General features: G+C 32.7%; 1 protein-coding gene across 2 annotated transcripts in view; it reads left to right on the forward strand.

Moving 5' to 3' along the window:
• Positions 1 to 2,908: 2,908 nt before the first annotated feature.
• Positions 2,909 to 20,788, forward strand: part of LOC120353660 — a 172,966-nt gene continuing 155,086 nt past the window's right edge. The window contains exon 1 of one of the 2 annotated variants that reach the window (XM_039438285.1): positions 2,909 to 3,098. The gene's annotated coding sequence lies outside the window, so the exon portion shown is untranslated. Of the gene's footprint in view, positions 3,099 to 18,402; positions 18,483 to 20,788 lie in introns of those variants that run through there. The other variant, XM_039438286.1, reaches the window with a different exon arrangement.

Consider the following 20,788-nt stretch of genomic DNA (forward strand, 5'->3'; position numbering starts at 1 on the left):
ATTGTTTTTGTGATTGGGCACCCGCCGAAAAACCTACAGGTTTGGCAGGACCCTAAATGTTTTTTTGAAATTGTGAATAAAAAAAAAAAAAAAATACAGCAAAATTATAGATGAATTCACATAATATAGACAAAGAAAATAATTAGAACTGTATATGATATGAAAAAACAATTTTAATATAATAACTATAGATAATTATATTGTTATGCATCTACATTATTGGCAGAGCTTTGGACACATCAATGTCCATTCTTTGGAAAGAATATTAAAAATATCCTCCCCACTAACTCTCTACCAAAAAAAAGATAGATAGGATGGAGAAAGATAGGAGAACAACGTTGTGAATCGTCTTGTCAATGCCCTCTATAGACGGTAGCTGATACAGCTTACTAATGGAATATTAAGAGTTCATCTCGTTTAAAATAATCAATTATATTTTATCAAGCAAAAACATTATATTTTTCATGAATTCATAATGAATTTCTATAATCAAGATTAAATATTTTGCTAATTAATTCTACTTTGTTAAAGGGACCGATCTGGCAACAGAGCAAAGCGAGAAAGAGATAGCGCTATCCGCTTTGTTGAATGATAGACAAGGATAGCAATACTATTGCTAATCAAACTCTCCCATTATAACGTGGACCTACAATAGTGACAGTTGATCTCTGGTAGTAATCGTGCTATAATAATCCAATAATTGTATAAGAACTTACAATAACAATTCAACAATATCTCACAATATCTTGAGTTACAATACCAATTCAACAATATCTTACATATCTTGAACTTACATTAACAATTCAACAAACTTACAATATCTTGAACTCACAATAACAAATCAACAATATCTCGAACTTACAATAAACATTCAACAATATCTTAAACTTACAATAACAATTCAACAATATCTTACAATGTCTTGAACTTACAGTAACAATTCAACAATATCTTGAACTTACAATAACAATTCAACAATATCTTACAACGTCTCGAACTTACAATAACAATTCAACAATATCTTGAACTTACAATAACAATTCAACAATATCTTGAACTTACAATAACAATTCAACAATATCTTGAACTTACAATAACAATTCAACAATATCTTACAACGTCTCGAACTTACAATAACAATTCAACAATATATTGAACTCACAATAACAATTCAACAATATCTCACAATATCTAGAACTTGCAATAACAATTCAACAATATCTTACAATATCTTGAATGGGTATCATTAGTGCAATTCATAAGGAACTCTAACAGTTTAAAGAGAATTCCACTGTAGAAAAAGTACAGCTTTTTGCAATAAAAATATCGCAACTAGGTCTGTTCCAATTACAACTAATTGAGGCTCTACTTCGTTTAGACAGTTGAGAAGAAATAAATATGGGTCAGACAAATAATTGGAGTTCTAAGCTTACAATTGAGCAATTTTTTCACTCATCTTGGTATTTTCATGGATCATTGATGCTGAACTGGAGACGGGGTTCCTATTATTTCTCCTCAGTTATGGTCAGGGTCAAGCTTAAAGAAGACATTCGTTGCCAAGAAGTTTTATTGGAAAAACAGTAAAGTTGATGTTTTTAAAGAGAGAATTGAATAAACAAGAAAGTCAATGCTTTCAAGAAGGGGAGTATAATAAATTATTATCTTCAACCAAAAGGAAATTGAGTTACAGTACACTTTTTCAATCTGTTTCCTCAAATTGTATTCATTTTTCATTATTATTCACAATATTTTTGCTCGTCTTGATGATGAGCATCACTCGCTTTTGAGAAACTCCTCTTCTGGAGAAGTATTTTTTTTGATTCGTTAAACCCTATCTTCATTCAGTTTTGTACATTGATGATCTCTTTATTTTAAAATCGTCATAACGAGGTCAAACTAATTGCCAAAATGAAAATAATGCCCAAACGGTTCCTTGACATTTGCGTATACGATCTGAGGGATGAGACTTGAGATAACATAGAATAACTGTTGGTTTCAAGTTGCGTATCAAACCACCTCATTGAACCTTATTGTTGACTCGTGAATTTTTCCGGAAGAATACGATAAACTTTCTATATCGGCTGAAATATACCAGCCTGTACTCAGAGTAAAGATACCGTTTAAGATGATACCGTTCAAGATGATACCTATTAAGATTATTTAGATTATAGATTATTCTGTCTCTGGCCTTCAGTGTATAGGCTGACACCTATTGGCGGCTGAAATGATATAAAGAGTTCTATTCTTAATAACGGACTCCCCACCAATGAAAATCATACGAATATAATACGGTTTACCTTATTATTTTGATGATCAATACAATTTGGATTTACCACCTAAGGTTTCAATAATTTTACTTCAGATTCTGACCAATTATCATCAACCAATCATTGAATAAAGAGATTAAGAAATTGTCAAAAACCACCGATTTTATTGAAATCTGACCGATTATCAGAGATTGACAATGGAGTAACAACCGGAACCGGTCTTTCTAAATTTCAATAAAATCGATGTTTTTTTGACAATTTCTTAGTCTCTTTATGAATAATCACCACAATATCAACTTCTTAACTACACAAAAATTATCATCAACAATGTAACTGACTATAATCGACTATTAATATTGTGAAATGATAATGAAATTTTCTTGAAAATGAACAAAGTGACGAATAGTTCTGTGTTTTGCTGATGTCAAACACTTTGATTCAATTGGACTACCGTCTACAAAAATAATAAATTACAAGACCACATCTTATCAGGGACCAACTCTGCAACAGAACCCTATGTTTAAATTCCCTCCCAAACCAAATCAGGTAAATCCAAGCCTCTCAAGTTGGCACCCCTACCCCGCTATCATCTCTTCAGCAACAGTTGGCACACCTGAAGCCGTTCCTTCTCTTACAGAGTTGTTCCAAAACTCCGTTCCAAGAACAGAGATAGTGAATAGCGTTGTCAACAGGTAGTGCGTGTGCCTTCACTGAAACTATTTCCAAACTTCTTACATGGTGTGGTTTACAATAATAATTTTCCCAAAACTTTCATGTCCCAGTGTTGAAGAATTATTAAACTGGAGGAGACCAGCTTTGGAAACCTAATCGGTGAGTTTTGAGATCTAATCACTAGTTTTGAAGATGGCTGTGTTGTAGACAATGTGGCTCCACTGAGTCAGATTTCCACACAAATAACATCAAAAGTCCACATTCTACCAATTCTGTTCAACTAAGGAAGTTATTTCCTTTCAACTGTCAACTTACCTTATAACAAACATCACAATTCCCCATTCAATCCACACTGTCAGTTCAAAATGAACCTTTGTGGGTACTCCTCTACATGTTTTCCTATTTTCATCCACCTACCTGGTGTTTTTACAGCTAGATTTGCATTGTTTCCCAAGTTTTATTGTCAGTTCTATTCATGAGGCAATTGTCTGGGGGTTGAATGTCCTGTTTATACAACCTCAACCACGGGTTATTTCAGAAATTGTAGCAGACTCATTTTCAGTAGCATTTGTTACGAATTTTATTGCGTGAGGTCGTAACTTCTGTGGAAGAAAACTCTGTCTGCCATCTGTTCTGGCGAATTTGAATCTGTTGTTGAATAGGTAATGTGGAAGTGAAGTTGATGTTGTTGTAGAAGTGATGTTGATGTTGTTGTAGATATGATTTTCATGTTGTAGAAGTCATTTCGATATTGTTGTAGAAGTGATGTTGATGTTGTTGTAGAAGTCATCTTGATTTTGTTGTAGATATGATGTTGATGTTGTAGAAGTCATTTTGATGTTGTTTTAGAAGTGATGTTGATGTTGTTGTAAAAGTGATGTTAATATTGTTCTAGAAGTAATGTTGGTGTTGTTGAATAAGTAATGTTGATGTTGTTGAAGAAGTCATGTTGATGTTGTTGTAGCAGTGATGTTGATGTTTTTGTAGAAGTAATGTTGATGTTGTTGGAGAAGTGATGTTGATATTTTTGTAGAAGTTATTTTGATGTTGTTGTATAGAGTTCACCGATCCTACCACAGGTGACATTGGTTTTGATAATTAAACTTCTGTGAGTACTTAGCAAAAGTAGGCTACATTATTGAGACTCACAGACACCTTGAAGATTATTGGTTGATTGGCATAGTTGATAAGCTACAATGAATTAACAGAATAGGCTACTGGTACACAAATGTGAATTTGTGTTTGAAAATAGATTCCTTGATTTTGAATTTGATAAGATAAAATCTCAGGAAGTTGAAGTGCAATTTCTAGTGAGAAAATATGAAAAATCGAATACATAACCTATGAACTTGTTAGGAAATGACATTGAGTAATACGGCACAGCAGAACATCCTAAAGGATCTCTTTGTCAATAAAATACATATTAATATTGTTCCAATGAAGTAATTACAACTTGACAATGATACATTTATTATATTCATATCAAAAATCTATATTTTTCCACTCTTCCAAAGTCTATTCAACTCTCTTCAATAAGATGAATGAATGGAATGTGTGCGGAGAAATTATCCTTCTGAAAAAAGTCAGCAAAATGACAACTGAAGAAATTTTCGTATAGGCAGAATAGTGGTTTAATTCTTCCAAATTTAGTGGCGGGCTGGCAGTGACATCAAAGATTTTATGGATTCCACATCAGCTCAATAATCAAAACCTTATCCTTTACCGCTCTTCCAATATCTAGGATTTATTGTATACATAATGTTCACAAATCTATATAATCTTGAAATAACATGCTGTATTAGATAGTGAATGATGAGAATATTCCTCCCATCTCAATGACTGATTTCCATTTTATCACAATCGTTGAAGACTCATGAAATCTTTACCATCTTTCAGAGCCTTGCAAATAATATATTACTATTTTCCAGTATCATGTATAATTTTTGGCCATATTAAATCTTTCTCAAGCAATCTATTTTTATCCACTTTTCCACAATTCTTCATTATCTTCACATATACATCTTTATCGATTCCTATAAGATATCAACTTCCAAATACGATAAAACACATACACAGTAAAAACTGTGTACTAAAACCAGAGTACCGTAATTCACGGTTAAAACTGTGTTTGTTTCTATTCGTTGTTTCAATTTAGAAGAAACTGTGTTAAATCCCATGTGAATATCTCTAAAACTGGAAAAATATCTGTCAATTTCTGTGTAAAATCTTTCTCTAGTATAAATTCCTTGTAAAAACCTATAACGTGTCTCTTTAGACAACGTTGAAACCTATTTAATGTGTTTCAATTGAGAAGAAACTGTTTCAAATCCCATGTGAAAATCTGTGAAACTGGAAAACTATCTGCTGATTTCTGTGTGAAATCTTCCTCTAGTTTGAATCCCTTGTAAAATCCTATAACGTGTCTCTTTAGACAACGTTGAAACCTATTTAATGTGTTTCAATTGAGAAGAAACTGTTCCAAATTCCATGTGAAAATCTGGAAAACTGGAAAAATATCTGTCAATTTCTGTGTGAAATCTTTCTCTAGTATAAATTCCTTGTAAAAACCTATAACGTGTCTCTTTAGACAACGTTGAAATCTATTTAATGTGTTTCAATTGAGAAGAAACTGTTTCAAATCCCATGTGAAAATCTGTAAAGCTGGAAAACTCTCTGCTGATTTCTGTGTGAAATCTTCCTCTAGTTCAAATTCCTTGTAAAAACCTATAACGTGTCTCTTTAGACAACGTTGAAATCTAATGTGTTTCAATTTAGAACAAACTGTTTCAAATCCCATGTGAAAATCTGTGAAACTGGAAAAATATCAGTCAATTTCTGTGTGAAATCTTTCTCTATAAGTGTGAATCCTACATGTTCTTCTTCATCTTCTCCTTCTTCTGTCTCCTTTTCTCGTCTTTTAGTGTAAATCCCTTGTTGAAAACCCATAACATGTCTTTGGAGATGTGTTACTTCCCAGTGGGGAGATCTGTGATCTTCCATAGATCTCCACAGGGGATCCTTCCTCACAGCTCACATGGTGGGATCCCATTTATCACAGGTGATTGAGAAAGCCAACTGACCTAAAACACAGCTCAAGCGTGTCTCTATAAACACTTAAGTTATCACATAATGGCGGAGAGAAATTGCTAATTAATTGATTTGGAGTAGCTTTTTGCAATGGTAAGAACGAAGCATTTCTATTTCCTACTAGCTTTTATGTTTTAGGAAAAATTTACATCTTAGATTCTTATTATGTGACTACCGTTTGCACAGTGCCATTTTAAACGGAATTTCATTTCAAACTGGGTTAAATTGAGTCTTAATTTCAACGACAAAGTAGATGGTGCTATCCTTTTCTAGCTTCGCAACGCTGCCAGATCGTTCTTCAGTAATATAGACATATAATCAATCAACAATAACCAATATCAAATATCAATCATGCAAATTTATTATTTAATCATAGAAAAATATCAAAAACTGTTGATATTACATTCTTATCTGGTATTAGCAATTCTCTATAGAAGGCAGTTGCAAAACAGAGAATTGGCAATGTTCTTCTATATTTCTCCACTGCCATTAGACTAGGTGGACCTCAGTATAGGCAAAACATTAGCAATGTAAAATAAAATTGTTGTTCATTTTGTGTTAAAGACACCAGCTGATTCAATTCAGTTCGAGTTTCTACTATGGAAACGGCCCTAAAAATATCTTAGTACTTTAGTATCTCTAGTATTTTCAGTATCTGAATGTATTGTTAGTTCTGAAATAATGAATATTTCACCACCAATTCAAATGTTAGAATAATTGATGCGATGAGGTAGCTGTTTTTCAAACTTAGATAACAGAATAATTCCAGATTGGGAATTCCAGCTTAGTTGTCATCAGCTTCTGGTAAATGATTATAATAATAGAGAACGATTGTTGAGTGATTGAAATCACTCTTCAGAAACTAAGCTTGTTTCAATTAAGCTTATTTTCAATCTCCTAACAATTTCGAATATCGATGAAATAAATTGATGTTCAGAGATATATCTTTTTACATCAAAATGGTTATGTCAAGTCTGTAACCCACATTGAATAAATATCCATAAGTAAAATGAAAGCATGAAATTGTTATCTTCATATATCAGATGTATATTTCCAAATCTGGCCAAGGAAATCGGAGTGTATTCTAGTATAGTATTTCATATACTATAATCAAATTTCATAAATACCCGATGATCTCAATATTCAACAATTGCTTCTTCAATAAGTATGGCTTTAAAGAGTCATTCCATCCAACATCGTTCACTAATTAAACTCTACATAATAAAATTAATGATAAACCAAAAGTTCATGAACATTGTACTGATTCATGATAGTGTATGGCTAGTGGCTGAAACTATAATATTAAAAAAACAATTTTTATTCAATCTGGACTGTTTATTGTATGCTATAAGCATATAATAATACAACGTACTGTATAAGTTTTCACTGCTACAAGTTATTCATATTCACCAATTATAACTGGCCTACTCTCTGTACTCTATAGCATGCTTGCTTTGTTCAAACTCCGACAGATATAAAAGCTATTATTTTCTTGCACTCAGTATAACCTACCTTAGAATTAACATACTTGGTACACTACTATCACAATACAGTACTGAACATGGGACAAGAGATTGCCTGTGGGCACAGTGAGAAAAGAAGAAAAAAAGAGACAGAAGAAGAAGGAGTAGATGAAGAAGAACATGTAGAATGTAAAGATAAAGGAGAGAGATGGAGAGAAATAGAACAAAAATACTATCAGAATGAATTTCTTCTTCTCGTATTTGTTTGGATCTTCCCTCCCAGAGTAAATTTAAGAGAGAGCAAGAAAAATAGAAGGATAGGAAGAAGGAGGGAGCGAGTGAAAAAAGAAAAGTAGAATAAAGAGAGAAAGGAGACAGAAGAGGAAGGAGTAGATGAAGAAGAACATGAAGAATGTGAAGAGAAAGGAGTGAGAAATAGAACAAGAAGATCATCAGAATATATTTCTCCTCTTCTTATTTGTTTGGATCTCCCGTTCCAGAGTAAATTGAAGAGAGAGCAAGAAACATAGAAGAATTGGAAGAGAAAGGAAGAGAGTGGAGAAAGAAAAGGAGAATGAAGAGAGAAATGAGACAGAAGAAGAAGGAGTATACGAAGAACACGTAGAATGTAAAGATAAATAGAACAAGAAGATCATCAGAATGAATCTCTTCTTCTCTTATTTCTTTGTATTTTCCCTTCCAGAGTAAAGAGAGAGCAAGAAAAATAGAAGAATTGGTAGAAGGAGGAAGAGAGTGAAGGAAAAAAAGGAGAATAAAGGAAGAAAGGAGACAGAAGAAGAAGGAGTAGATGAAGAAGAGCATGTAGAATGTAAAGATAAATAGAAAAAGAAGATCATCAGAATGAATCTCTTCTTCTCTTATTTGTTTGGGGTCTTCCCTTCCAGAGTGAATTAATGAGAGAGCGAGAAAAATTAGGGAGAGAGCAAGGAAAATAGAAGAATATTAGAAGAAGGAGGATGAGAGTGAGAAGAGGAAAGGAGAATGAACAGAGAAAGGAGACAGAAGAAAAAGGAGTATATGAAGAAGAAAATTGAGAATGTAAAGAGAAAGGAGAGAGGAATAGAACAACAAGACTATCAGAATATATTTCTCCTCCTCTCATTTGTTTGGATTTTCTCTTCCAGAGTGAATTAAAGGGAGAGCGAGAAAAATAGAAGAATTGGGAGAAGGAGGAAGAGAGTGAGGAAAGAGAAGACGAATGAAGAGAAAAGAAGATGAAGAAAATAAGTAGTCTTTCTGACAAAACTTCTTTTCTCTTATGTTACATTCAACTCAAGTTTGACTTTATTCTATTATTTCATTCACTGTTCTTGCTTATTTGTATTCAACTATTCAACTTGAATAAATGAATGAATAAAGAATAAAGAGGTATGACTTTTGTTACTGCTCTGGACCTCACTAGACGTTTGAAATGGTACAAAGAAAATTCTGAACAAGTAAAAGATGATGAAGAAGTAGACTAAAATACGGACTAGAGAAGAGGAGAAGGAGAAGAGGAAGAAGAAGAAGAAGAAGAAGAAGAAAAAATGAAGATATGCAGAAAAGAAAAAGACAATAAAAGAGATACAAGAGTAGATGAATAAGGAGAAGCAGAAGGAGATTTTGAATAAGGAGATTCACAAAGAAAAAAGAAAGAAGAAGGATAAGAAGAACATGCAGGAGAAGGAGAAAGGAGAGAAGTAAGATGAAGAAGAGAGAGAAGAAGAAGATAAAAATGAGACAATGCAGGAAAGAAGAATACTATGTATAAGATACATAAAAAAAGATAATAAATAAGGAGAAGCTGAAGAAGATCATAAATGAGGAGATACAGAAGGAAGAGAAGAATAAGAAGAAAAAGAAGACAGGAGAAGAGAAAAAAGAAGAAGAAGAAGAAGAATAAGAAGAAGAAGAAGGAAATGAAGAAGAAGAAGAAAGACGAGGAGAGAAGGAAAACTTCAATATAACATGGTTGAAGTAAATGGAATTAATAGGTATGTGGTATTCTTGTTGAGGCTAGAAGCTTTTGAAACAAACAAATCGTAATATATGAAAAAAATTCCTACCAGACTCAGTCACAGTATAACAATATTTTGTTTACTAGCATTTATCCTGTAAATTCGCTTTCTATTGATTACGACTTATCTTCATTATCTTCTCACTCTTTACTTTTGCAATGCAACCTTCCGGTAGTAATTTTTGTGAAATTTGAATCTTCCTCTCCAAGATGAAAGAGCTTCATCACCGCTCCGCTGCCAGCTTTCACTTCCATCTCATTTCCTTCAATTTAAAACAAGCCGAATCACCCGATAGAATAATAATTGATTATTCACTTTATTCTTACTCCAAATGATGGCCTAAGGCCCGGTTGCACAACAGCCGCTTAAAATTTAACCGTGATTAATTCCACGAGAACCAATCAGAGAAGGCGTTCTTGAAAAGACGGCTTCTCTGATTGGTTCTTGTGGAATTAATACCGGTTAAAATTTAACCATTATTAATTTCACGAGAACCAAACAGAGAAGGCGTTTTTGAAAAGACGGCTTCTCTGATTGGTTCTTGGGGAATTAATCCCGGTTAAAATTTAACCGGCTGTTGTGCAACCGGTATAAATAATTGGAAAATCAATTTGAATCTCAATGTATCTTGGAAAGCATCTCCATCTGCATTCATCGTGCTTAGATTCGTTTGACATTCATTCCATCTAGATCTCAGGTCGTCTAAAATTAGCTGCTAGGTCAACGTGCTCGTTCGGTGTGTTTATTATCTAAAACATTACAAATAATACCAACAATATCGAGCTTCGCTCTTTATTTTTTTATTTATTGATAAACAGAACACAACTCTTTAAAATGATTGGGGAAGGACTAACAGACACAGCCCAAAACTGTTATGTTCCATACACTTGAATTCAGGTCAAATTTTCAGTCCAAGCATTTGAAAACAGGAAAGTTCTAATTTAGATTGTTTACAAACCAAATTGAATAACAAAATAACACTCACTGATCACTTAAAACTGTAAAATAATTATCAACTTTGAAAATTATTATATACTCTCATTTAGAATGATATACCATGTTAAATTATTCAGATATTCAAATTAATAATAATAATTATTATTAATTATTCAAATTAATCAGATTATTCTGTGACACACAGGCACTCACATCTTTTGTTATCGACAGACGACGAAATCATCATCTGTTTTTGCAAGGATGAATCATTATTATCCTTTTAATGTCGTTCAGCAAGTTTTGCCAGGGATGAGACCTAGTGCAATAGAACTTTTATATCATAAACCTACTATGTTCCAAATTTCAAAATTGAAAATCGATTGAAAATCGTTAGAGCAGTTTTTGAAATTCGTTGGACATACATAACCATATACAGAAATTGCTCGCTTAATATAATAGGATATTACCATTTAGTAGCAAACCATACTGATAAAACAACTTGAAATATTCTCAACTTATTATCACATTCAAAACAAGATTGAACAAATTAACTATTGTAGCTTTTCACTGAGTCGAAACTTTTGTCAAGCTTGTTGCAAATTTGTTGCACTCCCGAGGCATGCAACCAGTTGCAAAGTCATAAAAATGCAACATTCCCAGTTGCAATTATAGCGGCGCATGCAACGATCTTGCAGCAAAAATTCACTTCTCGTTTCATATAATAATAATAAAGCAGTGATGCAGCAATCAAGTTCACTTTCTGAATTCTACAAGTACAGGTTTGCCAACCTTGCACTCGTAACTTTTATGCAGTTAATAAAGGAGCAAGATCTTCTTTTGCCATGTAATAAATATATCGTCTTACTATATCCTTCCCACTATATGTGTATACTAAATACCGTTTCGAATCTTCTTGTACTACAACTAATGAGAGGCAAATCAATTTAGGATCTTCTGTAATATTTCTTATACTGTATTTCTGTATGGAGACAGAATTCTCATGGATTGTTTACTTACAGTTATTAGAGATAGGAATTCTTCCCCCACACATGGACCAATAGTCTATGTGAGGAAATATTTATTTCCTGAAAATATGGATTGAATTTTCAATTTTCAATTTCAATTTATTAAAAACACACAAAACAAGACAAAACAAAATTACAAAGATTTACGAAACAAATAAAACACAATAAAAAGTTACAAATATAAAAAACCATGGGCTTAGTGTTTGGGTGTGTTGGAGAAGTATTGAGAATTGTTATGTAAATGTTTTATTAATGTATTTTCGTTGATGGTAATAAATTGAATTGTACACGAATATTTGGAAAATGTAACTGTCTTATTCCTGATTCTCAATTCCTTGTTAACATGCCTGATATAGAACAGAGACTCCAACAACAATACTTGCTCGCTATTGGTCAGCCCTTCATTCCACAAAATGACGACTGTCTCCCATCAGCCAATAGGAGTGCTTCAAGAAGTGCACCGTTGCCATGCCTTCAACTCGTTCCTGATTGGTTTGAAGTGTTTCGGGGAAGATCTCTCAGCTGAGAGCTCCTTTAACTGTCTCAGTTGAACAGTATTGAATTAAAATTCTCGTACTCTATTGCGAGTTTTTGATTATTTATTCATTCTTTACTCATTTATACAATAAGTACATCATCAAAATGATAGAGAGAGGTAAAATAAGGTAACCTTGTGCTATTCCTCTCCCAAATTTAGATAAGGTTACACATAGTCCGGAATAGGTTCAAGTCTTGTAGTTGTTTACTTCACAAAATTTTCAATAAAATTGGTGTCTATCATTATCCTTGTCTATCATTCGACAATGCAGATAGCGCTATATATTCTCTTGACAAATAATATATAAGTGATTATTTAAATAGGAATTTATTCATTCATTCAAAACGTATGGTTTCAATGCCAACATCAAAATAGGTTCTGATGCCAACACATAGTCCGAAATAGGTTAAGTCTTGTAGTTCTTCAATTCACAAAATTTTCAGTCCTCAATTATTTTCACAAAGTAGACTTTCAAATTTAGATGCTTCAAAACAGAACATAGAAGAAACATCACACATAATAATTGATTTTAATTATAAATGTTATACATTGGTTTTGATTTTAATTGATTTTTTGGAGCAGAACTTCAAGGGATTCAGGTAGAGATGATAAAGGCAGAATAATTACAAGAAATTGATTGTAATTTCTTCAACCTCATTTAGAAGATTCATTTGATTCAAGAGTTTTGTTTAACTTAGCGGGAAAATCAAGACATAATTTCATACCAAATCCTTGTTCATCTCCTAATGAGAATTTCCCAATTTAGGATGAAGCTGTCTCCTCTTCTAAATGAAGATGAACAAACTTTGCGGTTTACGATTTCTCCTCTCATATTTCTCAATCATTTTTTCCCATCTTGTCATTTTTTCCTCGTTTTCTTCTTTCCTAATTTCTACGTTTACGTTATTTGTTTCTCAACTTGACTGATATTCTTATAGCATGAAGTTTTTTGGTTGTATGCATTGTCCTGTCCTCTTCAGTTTCTCCGTTCCTATTGTTCAGCATATATCTTAAAATCTTTTCCAATCTTTTTACCCACGGTATTTATGTTTTGTAAGAGGACAATCTTCAATCCTGTTTTTCATAGTACTACTAATTTATCTTCTGTGTATGTTATGAGTTTTGTAATGTTATACGATTGCAGTCATCTAATTGAAATCAAATAGAATGCAAAATAATTATTTTAAGTTATTATTAATTATTCATAAGCATTTGGATAAAATGCAATTTCTCAGTAATTTCCATCTTCTCTCAGAATTTATCTTCTCTGAATGTTATGAGTTTTGTAATGTTAGACGATTGCAGTAATCTAATTCAATTTAAATAGAATGCAAAATAATTATTTTTAATTATTATTATTAATTCATTAGCATTTGAATAAAATTCAATTTCTCAGTAATAATTTCCATCTGTAGAATGCAGAATATTAAAATCAACAGACCTCAGTTTGACTCAAGTTTTTGAACTATAATTTTTATGATTTAATTGTATTTTTCTAAAATTATCGTTACGATTAGTCAGATGATAGCTGCTCAAACCTAGTTGTACAGAAATCTGTTAACTTTCAATCCTGATAATATGCTGCCACAAGAACCAAACTTGACAAACTGGAAACTTGACGTAATGGAATCTTGAAGATTTGAAAACAGGTCTATGACAATCCTTGGTTAATTTAGAATCTATATGCAAAATTTCGAGTTAATCAGTTGAGTAGTTCAGACGTGATGATGCGTCAAACGTAATTTTACTGTCCCGTACGTGTATGAGCCAGTTTTTTTCTTTATTATAGTATAAATTACACCAAAAAATCTCGGATCAATGGTTTCCTGTGATGTATAAAAGTCTTCCCAGCACATTCACCTCTCACAAGTATTTCATGCTTATTACCTAAATAATCCCAGATTTTGTGTGATGCTTGAAGAAAAAAAAGATCAGGCTACTCCAAGCTTTTTAGAACTACAGTCAGTTAAATCAGCTTATAGCGGAATTTCATATCGGGAAGTGAAGATTCCTTATGAGATTTGAATCACAAGTACCGTACATCTTTCTATCTTCAGGATCAAAAATATAATAGATGGGTCACTTGAATATTACAAGTCCATCTTTCTAGCTCTAGGATCAAGAATAGGAAAGATGGGTCACTTGAATCTCTAAGTAATAAGGCCGTGAATAAGATTTACTGTCCATCATCCAAGATTTATTTATTCATTAATTAATTTTTTTATTTATTTATACATTGATACATAGGCTACAATATGATTCTCAACTATGAATGATTGGAAAAGGAAAAACAGGCTTAAAGCCCAAAACTGTTCCTTTCCCAAATTTAGATAGAAATTGTCCAAAAATAAGTTATTTCACGATTTTTATCCAAATTTGAGTCCAAAATATTTATAAACTAGGAATTTAGAATATTTAATTTAGGAAAGTTGAAAATCAAATTAAATAAGAATACTTCACTAAATCATCACTAATAAGTGAAAAATACTGTATTAAAATTATTAGATGAAAGAGATCATAATGAGAAAGAAAATTAAAACTACATTTCAGTATATTCATGTACTGGAATACTACATTCACATATTAGAATGAATTACTTATTAATAATATTATTATTGGATCATTCAGTAATTTTTTAATAGTGGTCATCAATGAAATCTATTATTGATTGATCTGTAAAATTCGAGTTTAATAATCTATTAATTATTCTGCAATGATACACTGGAGTGTTGTCTAGGAATACCACAAATTTATTCCACACTAGAGTTAACTCATGCTCCGCAAGAGTCCATTTTAAAACTTGACGAACTGGAAACTTGACCGAGTGAAATCAAGAAGAGTCTGATACAGGTCTTGAACCACCCTCGGTTGATTAAGAATGTATATGCAGAGTTTCAAGTTAATAAGTCCAGTAGTTCAGACGTGATGATGACTTAAACATAATTTTCAAGATTCAAGATTTCTTTATTGCGAAATACATTTATATACAATTATATATTATATACGTTTCCTATCCCGTACGTGCATGAGCAAGTTGTTTCCTTTGTTGTAGTATAGATATCATTCCAGTGTATCATTATGGATAAATATCACTGAATCTCACCAATAACTGTATCCGAGGTCAATTATTTTTTATTGGTAATTGACTCTATCACACATAATTGATTAGTTATTCACTTACTGTGTCACTGACCTCAAAGCGTGGACCATAATGTTGTCACGTGATAGTAAGGGGCTACTATAGGAGTGATTTTACAGGGGCGGCGAAAATAGCAAAAAGTATGGGAAAGTCCGTTAAAAAGCCTCAACAATAATAACAGGTCAACAGCATGTAAAGTAAAGGCATTTAATTCAACAGGTGACACACCATAAATTGAGTTTACTAGTTTACTAGAAAAAATGATAGCATGAGGAAGCAGTGGTTTCACTTCCAATAAGGATAAAATCACATATGTTGGCCTCTCACTCCCACCATTTCCACTCACTTCCTCTTCACTTTTCTTTGTCTATTTATCCTTTCTTTCTATCCTATCTATCCCTTACCTTCAACTCGAATTATCATCCTTGATTCTCTTTTTATAATTAATTATCAATCCCTAAGTACTTCCTTCTTCTATTTACATCGTCGAATAAACTAGTAGTTCTGTGAACAGTAGACCTCACGTAGTATTCTCATCCACAAGTACCTGATTGAAACTATAGACCTTATGGAAATACAGCAATAGACTGGCTTCTCCACACATCTGTGTAATCACTTGTCAGCTGATTTATGATGAATAATTCTATAGTCTGATTTTTACTCTAATATTGGCGTATGAAGGAGGCTCCTTTTTCCTTTTATATTATCCTTGAAATGCAAAATTTTCATAAACCTTGTATATACGTTGACGCGCAATTAAAAAAGGAACACACCTGTCAAATTTCATGAAAATCTATTACCGCGTTTCGCCGTAAATGCGCAACATAAAAACATATAAACATTTAAACATTAAGAGAAATGTCATAACGTCGACTTGAAATCTTAGACCTCACTTCGCTCGGTCAATCAAAGGACTTATAAATATTTTACATATTTCACGTTATAGAGCGTGGAATAGACATTATTAATTCTCCTTGAAATAATTTCAATTATTCAATTGACAATCACTAACATTAAATACAAACTAAATAAAACAGATACAAGCTTATAATATGAATTGCAATTTCAAGATCAACAAACTGAATAACACTGAATCATCGATGGAATGATTGAATCAAATTAGCCGATCCAATAACAATAAGCTACCATGAGGATCATTCGATAATAGATATACTCAACCATGAAATAAAAGTTCGAACCAAAATAACACCACAGAACTAGCAAAAGGGGTGTATTCTTGAATGAGACCTGTTGAAACGTCCGTTGCAGTCAACAACTGTGCTTCAAGGTTTTTCAAAATTTCTGTAGCACCTGCTGCTCTCCCAGGTCACTTTCCACACTCTCTATTTCACTCGCCCTCTCTCTTAATCTCTCTCACACACACCCTCTCACTCTCACACCCTCTTTCCCATTCCTCTCACTCACTCACTCACTCACTCTTCTCTCTCTCTCTCACACACACCCTCTGAATCACCCTACCTCTCACTCACCACAAAGTAAAAAGGATCATATATTTTTCTGTGCACTCTCTCTCACTCTTACTCCCTGACACCCTTCTTCCTCATGTTCTCTTTCTTTATTTTCTTAATTTCTCCCTCCCACCTGTGGGTTGAGAACGGAAACGCCTCTACCCCAACGTTTCTCAACAAGTGTTCGTCCAGGTGGATTATACAAATAATAAAAAGTTTATTTCCTCTTCTAAATTAGGGAGATCTATGTTGCTTCTCACTCGATACGGAGTTTCTAGTTTGTATCTTAGTTTTGTTTCTCCTGTCGATCCAATTCTATGTTTGGTTTTGAAGCATCTAAATTTGAAAATTTATTTTGTGAAAATAATTGAGGACTGGAAATTTTGTGAAGTGAATAATTAAAAGACTTAACCTATTTCGGACTATGTGTTTCCTCATCTTAATTTTGGAGAGGAATAGCACAAGGTTACCTCATTTTTTCTTTCCTTTCATTTCGATGATTTACTTATTGTATCAATCAATAAATAATTCTTACGTATCATTTCCCTGCTACAAAACTTTAATAATGGAGGATCCTTGCAACAGAACTAATTCTTATGCATCATTTATTTGCAACAAAACTTCATTAATGGAGAATCCTTGCAACATAACTTTTCTTTATTCTTCTCTGATTGATACAATTAGTACATCATCAAAATGATAGGTAGAGGAAAAATAAGGTAACCTTGTGCTATTCCTCTCCCAAATTTAGATAAGGCTACACATAGTCCGAAAAAGGTTAAGTCTTGTAGTTGTTCACTTCACAAGATTTTCAGTACTTAATTATTTTCACAACGTAGATTTTCAAATTTAGATGCTTCAAAACCAAACATAGAAGAAATATGTCACATTATTATCACTAAAATAGTAAATATTCACATACCTAACAAATAGTTTAGCAGGACCAAAAAACAAACAAAATATTTTAAAAGCAATAAGTAAGAACTAATTCTTACGTATCATTTCTTTGCAACAAAACTTAAATGATGGTGAATCTTCGCTACAGAACTAATTCTTAAGTATCATATTTGTTTGCAACAAAACTTCAATAATGGAGAATCCTCGCAACAGAACTAATTCTTACGTATCATTCATTTGCAACAAAACTTCAATGATGGGGAATCCTTCCAACAGAACTAATACTTACGTATCACTTCTTTGTAGCAAAACTTCAATAATGGGGAATCCTCACAACCGAACTAATTCTTACGTATCATTTATTTGCAACAAAACTTCAATGATGTGGGAACCTTGCAACAGAACAAATTCTTACGTATCATATATTTGCAACAAAACTTCACCAGCAAGATACACTACTAGACACCTGATGAACGTGGGAAGGTGTAGATAAAGTGCGGAAGGATGTCCGTACAGGTGAAATTATTATTGTTGTCTGGCGGGAGAAAAAGGAAATAAAGAGAGAGAGAGAGAGAGAGAGAGAGAGAGAGAGAGAGAGGGAGAGAGAGTGAGAGAGAGTGTGAGATAGAGGGAACGAGAGAGAGAGAGAGTGAGAGAGAACGATAGAAGGAGGGGTAAGGAAATGACAAAGAGAAGAGTGAGGGGAAACTGATACGGTCTCCTCGATTTCAACCGTCAGTTGTTGGTGATATTCTCTTTCATTGGTTGTACAGAGTGACTTTACACAGTGTTTTGTTGTGTTTATTGTGTATTTTCTATTAATTTTTCACAATTTACTCCTTCCAAAGTGTTTCAATGTAGTATGTAGTATATTATCATTGAGTGAACATTGATACATTTCTGTTACTGTTTGATAGTGACATTTGTGATAGTGAGGTATTTGTGAAACTCGTACATATCTCTTTGGAAAGGTAAGCTATGTATAATCTTCTTAACTTGCTATCAAAAACCTTCTTTTTCAATTACCTAATCAGTTTCAACCGAATATGAATGAGAATGATTAGTTCTGAGTCCACAGATAGAAATAAATTGGAAGTTGCATATTTTGTTCAAACACTAATTAATGAAAAATTATTATTAAACGAAAATCCCAATTAAAATGCTGTAAATCACACCGAAGACTTCTGCTACTGCAAATATTGACAACAGGGTAATCAGCTAGATGGTAGTTCGATGAGAGCTATATCTAAAAATTATTTGTCAGCCTGGGAATCGAACCCGGTACCTCCTAATTGCCTGTTTAAAATAACTGTTCATACTGTTGTCAATATTTGCAGTAGCAGAAGTCTTCGGGGTGATTTACAGCATTCAATTTGGATTTTCGTTTAATAATATTTAGTTCTGAATCTGTATATATTTGATATGTCGTTCACACTTGTCATATAGAGTTAGTTAATCACTTAATTTCAGTTATATATACTATAATAAAGGAAAGAACTGGCCTATACACGTACGGGATAGGAAAATTATGTTTGACGCATCTTCACGTCTCAACTACTCAACTGATTAACTTGAAATTTTGCATATAAATTATTGGTTAAACAAAGATGGTTATAGGCCTATTTTCAAAATTTCATTACGTCAAATTTTAAAATAGACCCTTGCGGAGCACGGGTTACCCTGCTAGAATAAAATGTATGAATATTAAAATAAATCAATTTGTTGCTTCACGATCGCCGGTAGCTACTAAATGATCGCAGTTCTTCATCCATTAATCAACTTATTTTTCTACTGGACACTTAACTCCTCAATCACTCTCTCTCTCATTTTCATGAATGTATCCCTTATTTACTATCTCTCTCTCCGTCTCTTTCTCTGTCTCTCCCTCCCTCTCTCAAGTAACTTCTATTCACCTTTCTCTCTCAAATGCAGTATTACTCTCCATACGTTTTCTATGTAATGATCTTGAGTCATTTTGACTGATATCTACAATTAAATCGAGAAGGTCTTTGATTGATTTAGTTCAAAATGTGTTGAGGTAGCAGACATCTTAATTTTGTAGGTTTTGGAGTTTGCTATATTTTGTCATTTTTCATCCAAGCTTCTGTTGATTAAAGGAATAGACAATACACAACTGACTGTTGTGAAATATTTTCCTCATCATTTTCTTAGTTGGTTCCTCTTCCTCTTCCTCTTCTTCTTCTTCTTCTTCTTCTTCTACACCCCCTCCCTCTTGCTCTCATCTATTTCCATCATCTATACTGAAAATCTTCTCCATTCTTCCAACTTTTTTCTTATACTTCTCTTTCTTTATTTTCCCTCACCCAACACAGTACACTTATAATTGCTTCATTTTTGGGCGTCAGAGATTGCATCATCTTGGATCAGAAAACCAGAAGAAATTGAGCTAAGCAGAAAAAAGGTTAATCAAAATACAACTAACCTGAGATCAGGTAATTTTCTCTATTCAGCCGATCCTAATAGGCTGGGTGGTTCTAGAAGGTACCATAGAATCAAAAATCGTTTCTGGTTTGATCTTAGTGGAAGGGTTTCTAATCAAAACTGGAATAATTTCTCTAAAGACTGAACTGCGTGTGCTCTATAATTTGATCCTAATAACTTCTCTGGTGGTCCTTCAAATCCAATATTGTTCCTGCAAAATTAATGGAATAGTTTTATATAAATAGGTCGTGTATCTCTTTTCAAATGTATAACCTTGTAAAACTCTATGAATATTCATCTTTTTTTATCAGTTATAGTGTATGAATCAGCATCTATTTTATAATCAATTAATAAATGAAAAAATAATAAATATCAATGTGATCCAGTTGGAGATAAACTGGTATCCTAGGACTGTGGAGTGAATGGATCCAATTTCGTAACTTCATTGATTGATTGATTAATAAAATAAGTACATCATCAAAATGATAGGGAGAGAAAAAATAAGGTAACCTTGTGCTATTCCTCTCCAAAATCTAGATAAGGTTACACATAGTCTGAAATAGGTTAAGCCTCGTAGTTGTTCGCTTCACGAAATTTTCTGTCCCTAATTACTTCCACAAAGTAGATTTTTAAATTTAGATATTTCAAAATGAGACATAGAAGAAATATTTCACATTATTATCACTCAAATAGGAAATATTCACATATTGAATAAATAGTTCAAAAATACTCATTCCTTGAAGATTATCGTTCAATTCGTCGTCATGATAACAAAAAATTATGAATAAGAGAGAATCTAACCAATCACAAGCAAGCTAGAAATTTCTTAACAATA

The sequence above is a fragment of the Nilaparvata lugens genome, chromosome 11 (assembly GCF_014356525.2).
Source record: "Nilaparvata lugens isolate BPH chromosome 11, ASM1435652v1, whole genome shotgun sequence".
Classification (NCBI taxonomy): domain Eukaryota; kingdom Metazoa; phylum Arthropoda; class Insecta; order Hemiptera; family Delphacidae; genus Nilaparvata; species Nilaparvata lugens.